The sequence below is a fragment of the Leptopilina heterotoma genome, unplaced genomic scaffold, assembly GCF_015476425.1.
Source record: "Leptopilina heterotoma isolate Lh14 unplaced genomic scaffold, ASM1547642v1 Lhet_59, whole genome shotgun sequence".
In the NCBI taxonomy this organism is placed as follows: domain Eukaryota; kingdom Metazoa; phylum Arthropoda; class Insecta; order Hymenoptera; family Figitidae; genus Leptopilina; species Leptopilina heterotoma.
Window position 1 is genome coordinate 502,506 of NW_025111133.1, and position 6,238 is coordinate 508,743.

General features: G+C 24.4%; 1 protein-coding gene across 3 annotated transcripts in view; it reads right to left on the bottom strand.

The window, feature by feature from the left end:
- LOC122508999 (acid sphingomyelinase-like phosphodiesterase 3b) overlaps positions 1-1,716 on the bottom strand; it is a 271,059-nt gene extending 269,343 nt beyond the window's left edge. For all 3 annotated transcript variants that reach the window (XR_006302277.1, XR_006302278.1, XM_043622712.1), the window contains exon 1: positions 916-1,716. The gene's annotated coding sequence lies outside the window, so the exon portion shown is untranslated. The remainder of the gene's footprint in view (positions 1-915) is intronic.
- Positions 1,717-6,238: the final 4,522 nt, after the last annotated feature.

Consider the following 6,238-nt stretch of genomic DNA (forward strand, 5'->3'; position numbering starts at 1 on the left):
ACCAAATTTTAATTATTTTAAAACGATTTAACAAAAATTCAATTACTTTTGAAAGATTTCACTGAATTTCAATTATTTTTAAAAAATTTACCAAAATTAAAATATTTTATAAAGATTTTACCAAAATTCAAATATTTTTAAAAGCTTCTATTAAATTTCAATTATTTTTAACAGATTTTATCAAAATTCAAATACTTTTGAAAGATTTCACAGAATTTCAATTATTTTAAAAAAATTTACCAAAATTCAAATATTTTTAAACGATTTTACCAAAATTCAAATATTTTAAAAAAATTTCACCAAAATTCGATTATTTTATAAAGATTTTACCAAAATTCAAATATTTTTAAAAGCTTTTACTAAATTTCAATTATTGTTAACAGATTTTACCTAATTTCAATTATTTAAAAAGGATTTTACTGAATTCCAAAGATTTTTAAAAGATTTAACCAAAATTCAATTACTTTTGAAATATTTCACTAAATTTCAATTATTTTAAAATAATTTTACCAAAATTCAAATATTTTTAAACGTTTTTACCAAAATTCAATTATTTTAAGAAGATTTTGATTTTAAAAGTTCAAATATTTTTAAAAGATTTTACGAAAATTCAATTAGTTTATAAAGATCTTATCAAAATTTAATTATTTTTAAAAAATTTAACCATATCTGAATTGTTTTGAAATTTTTTAATTGTATTGTAATTAAAAAAAGATTATTTTTACAGCAATAATTTTGCGTATCTATCAAAAAAATTAATTTTAGTTTCTAAATATAAATTTTGAGTTTTTAATTTTTATTATTCCAATCAGTAATTTATTTTAATATTTTTAATGAACTGTTCGTTTATTTGAACGTTCAAAACTTGCGTAGTTCAGCCTAAAGTTATAAATTAAAATAATTTTCTAAACTTACAGTAGTCATTCTTAGCTTATACTTAATATCCACCTTTTAGCTACAATCGTAAAAAAACACCCACTCGCGATTTTAAACGTACACTCCCGAATTTCGTGTTAATTTTATTGTGCAAAAGAAACTTTTAATAACAACATCCGATTGGGATTTAAAACATTTACGAGCACTTCCGATTTTACCGCACTCTACATTCGATTTTAGGTTATGTAAAAAGCACTCACTACACTCACTCGCGGATGTAGAAATTTCCTTTTATTTTACAACTAAAAACAAATGGATAACAATTAAAACTACCTGCTACTCGATATAGCGATTTGAAATTGTTGTTCTATTGTTTAAATGTCCCCTTGCGACTAGGAAATTAAACCAACTGTTTTACAGAAATAACGTTACCCACTGTCGGTAACAGACTTTTGTCAGGAAACGTGATTATCGGCTTCACACCCTCCATGCGCGAAAGCAACGCTGATTGGTGGAATTTGAATATTAGAAGTGACCTTCTTTCAGTAGTTACAAAAAATTCCTGCAGAGTGCGTTTCACAGTGGAAGCAGCGCCACCACTACCGATTTCTCAGTAGATCGCTGACACTTTGCTTTGATATGTCTAACGTTTTTTAATATTCAAGTGTTTTTATTCTTGTAATTCTATTAATCGCGTGTAATTATTAACTCTTGTAATTCTATTATAAAATCTACCGATGAGTTCTAGTGAATTAGTGACAATTGTGACAATCCGGCAGAAGAGTTTTCAAATACGTAATTAAAGGCCTAAGCACAATAAGTTCGCGAAAGTCGTTCGCGAACGCAAAGCATGAGTTAGAAAAGGACAGAGATATATTTGTGTCCTTGTCTATCTCATGCGTCTCGTTCGCGAACGACTTTCGCGAACCTATTGTGCGTTGGACTTAAGAAGAAAATAGCTCCTATCTCCGTCCTCTTTCTTTATTTCTCCAAACTGTAAGTAATATTATTTTCAACACAATTATTTCAGGTTACATGAATAAGATGATATGAGTAAAAACAAATAAACCAAATATATTGCAAATAAAAAGTATTCTACTACAAAGTGATTTTTAAAACGCGTTTAGAAAGTAAACTCAACTTTACATAACCTCAAAATGTTTATTGCGCGAATAAAGCGTTAAAGTAAATAATCTCCATTTTTTCAAGAATGTGTGATTTTTATTAATGTCTAATTTTACATTTCCCTCCAACGTACAAATCGCACAGGAGTTTTAAAAAAATAATGGTACTTCGTTGCCTGTTTGTCTTTATAGAATTCCTACACATGTTTCACATCCACATAAAAACGTGTAACGTAAATATATTTTTTCATATATTTATATATAATATATCTGGTTCTTTTTTTTCCTTTAGTTTCTTTGAGTAAGACTTAACGTAGGTCAGAGAAAAAGTATGTAGACTCGATATAACAATATTTTTTAGCACTCTTTTTAAGTACTATTCAATTCAAAAGTTCTTTTACATACGGAAAAATATATTATTTCATTATTGAATTTATGTATGGCACATTTCAAAAAGGCATTCGAGAAATTAAATCAACACTAATATTATATGTACAGTAGAATGTTTGTTTTTTTTTTCAATACAATTTTTTTTTCAGATAGTGAAGGAAATATAGTATAGAGTATATAGTATTTTCTCGAATTCCATATAAACTGAATAACGTTTAGAGTTTTGCGATTGAAAATATCGTATACGATATATAGAGAAGTGCGACAGTTATAGGAGTACAGTAAATTTGGATGAATCCAAGTATATATTTACAGAATAATTGTAATAATATTAAGTACCATAAAAGACAAGGGCAACGCGAAGCAATTTGAGAAAAGTGTGTTTTGAATTAAAAGTGCTCTTAAAACTGTGCGCATACAAATTTCCTCTTTACCATCAGACTTTGACACTATTTTTTTTTTACATCTAAAATGACTATTTCACTTTCTTTGAAGTTTTGATAAACTTGAATTCTTTCGTTGGAAAACTTAAATTCCAGTGTTAACTAAACTTCTTAGACATTTTTTTTAATATTGAAACAATTTAAATAAAAATTAGACATTTAAATTTTTTTAGGTTATACTTTCACCGTAAATAACTAACTTCAAAGCCTTCAAAGAAAGTTCTAAAGATCTAGTACGGATCTAGTCGAAATTCCCCTTTATCCCCACTTGCAGTTTTTCTGCGATTCAATATTTTTTTTGGGAGCTAAATTGGTAGAAAAATTTAGATATTTTTTATAGAATAGTGAAAAGACAATAAATCAGTTGATCACCGTGAGGCCGAAAAGAATTTCAGTTAAAATAAAAATTTTTGAAAGAAAATCCAAAAAGTGGCGTAACAATGAACAACTGATTTAATAATACATTTTCGAAATGTGCATCTTATCACAATAGAATAATGTCATGGAAATATAAGCTGCAAATTTATTTCTTTAAAGACTGCGGCTAATTTTGTCGCAATATATTGAAATCGCGTGCAGGCAAGATTCTACTTCGTAAACTAAAATAAAATTCTATAATCCGTGGATATACACAAGGCCTTAACATTAAATTGCGTTTTTTTTTTTTTTTTAGAACTTCGCGTTGCTAAAATATGAAAGTGCTGAATTCCAAAGATTGAGCGATTTTCCTGATCCTTTAAAAAGCATTAAAGTTAATAGATCAGAACATAATGGTACATTAAGGCTGAAGCATATCCTTGCCTACAAAGTGCAATAGTTTTGTTTCTTTTATTTTTTTTCTTTTTTTTTATAAAACATGAGCTTCATTTACTTGTAACTCTTGATTTAGTCTTTAAACTTCCCTGATAATAAAACGCTCTCTATTTTAATGCACGATAAATTAAAAAAAAAAAATAAATCAAAATCAAAACAAGCGAAATAGTGCCGCAAAACTAAAATTTAGCACTTTTACCGCTAGCGAGAGAAATATTAATTTTATCGAACATTTTCAATAGAGTATCGCGCCGTCTTTTTTTTTTAAATCGTCATCCGTTGGCATTCAAATATAACGTTCCGTCTTTTGCGCGATGAAAGACATGCAAATCGTATATCAATTTATAATTAGGTACCAAAGTATTTCGATAAAAGTGAATAACAGTTGCAAGCATATATATATTTATGTAATTATATATGTTTTAACGTCATCCGTGCGCGTTATTTTCCTATATCGATTTAGCTTGTATATAGACATACCTCAGAGCGATTTAATAAAAGAATATTTATATCTTATTGAAGATAAAATTTAATTAAAATAATATTTTTTTTATATATTCGAGTCATATTTATAATAGTCAACTAATAAAATCCATTCGTACAATATTCTTGTCCGACTTCGTGCCCGACTTCGGACGGACGTCTACTGTAGTTTTTCAAAGAATACAGCAAAGATTTTTGCTCAATAAGGAGCATATTTTATTCACCAAAGCTTCTTCATAGTTTAATTGTATTGCTTCACACCGGTTACTTAAAAAAATATATTAGAATATTTGTTTTTTATAAAAATCTATCTAACAAATTATGTGACGCTCTGCGAAGAAAGGAATTGAAGAAGAAAAGTATTTTAAGGTTATGTCATTTTCACCTAAAAATTCAGTTAAATTTTGTAAAAATAAAATCAATTATTGAATATTTTGGATCTAATGATGACTTAAACTAGTAAGTTATACTGAAAATCGTTCCTGTATTTTAATTAAAAAATTTCGAATAATAACCTCAAATTTATCTTTCTTCGGAGCGCGTCGCAATTTTTTATTCATTTTGACCCATTTCTTCGAATAATTTCAAATTGTAGAAAATAAACTATTTTTAATCTCCGTCGATTATAATAATATCAGCGTTTAATACAAATACAGCGAGTTGTGTATATTGAAAAATTAAAATATAAATTCAGGGTGGCCACATGTCACTAAAGTTAGAAAAATGAGAGGAAAAAAAATTGTTTGTCAGGGAAATTAAGAAACTTAAGACTTTTTTCAACTTATTTTAAAAAAATTGCGACCTTTTCGACTTTTTGTCCAAATATTGCAACAAAATATGTACCACAATTTTTATTAAAAAAGAGCAACTTATTTTTTCAAAAATTATTTTTGAATAATTTTTCTAATTAATTTTCGAAAAACAGAATTAAACAGATTGTGAATAATTGAAATTTTGTAAAGTTTAATTGAAAATAATTATTTTTTTTTCGCAAGTTTTTTGTTACAATTTTTAAAAATAAATTTTTTAAGAATTTTAATTGCAAATTTTTAAAATAATTAAATTATCAAAAATTTTAATGAAAAATCTTTAAATGTAAATTTAAAAATGAAAATTAATGAAAATTAGCTTCAAATTTTTTAACATTCAATATTTTTAATTATACATTCCCGAAAATACAAATACACACAAAAAATAATAACATTTTGGAGAAAAATTAATGTTAATCAAAATTTTTAATTTAAATTCACCAAACAATTAATTAGTTTTTTTAAATTATACAAAAATTCTTTTAAAAATTCAATTACTTTCGAAAAATTATATTAAAATATTTTTAAAAACTACGTCTTAGAATTTTTTTATCATAGTTTTTTAAAATTTAGTTATCTTCAAACAGAGTAAATAAAAATTTTCAAAAATTTACTTTTTTAGACTTATTCAAATTTTGGAGAAATCATGGTCATATTTATCATTAAAATTCTACAAAAATTTGATTATTTTTATTTATATTTTTAAAAAATTCAATTATTTTAAAAATATTTTACTAAAATTCAATTATTTTTTCAAAAATTTCACTAAATTTCAATTATTTTTAAAAAATTTAATCAAAATTCAATTATTTTAAAAATATTTTATCAAAATTCAATTACTTTTTTAAAGATTTAACTGAATTTCAATTATTTTTACAAGATTTTACCAAAATCCAAATAATTTTGAAGTATTTTACTACATTTCAATTATTTTTAAAAGATTTTACCAAATTTCATTTATTTTAAAAGGATTTTACTAAAATTCAAATATTTTTAAAAGATTTGACCAGAATTCAATTACTTTTAAAAAGATTTTACCAAATTTTAATTATTTTAAAAGGATTTTACTAAATTCTAATTATTTTTGAAAGATTTTATCAAAATTCAATTACTTTTTTAAAGATTTAACTGAATTTAAATTATTTTTACAAGATTTTACCAAATTTCAATTATTTTAAAAGAATTTTACTAAAATCCAAATATTTTTAAAAGATTTTATCAAAATTCAATTACTTTTGAAAGATTTCACTGCATTTTAATTACTTTTGAATGATTTCATTAAATTTTAATTATATTTAAA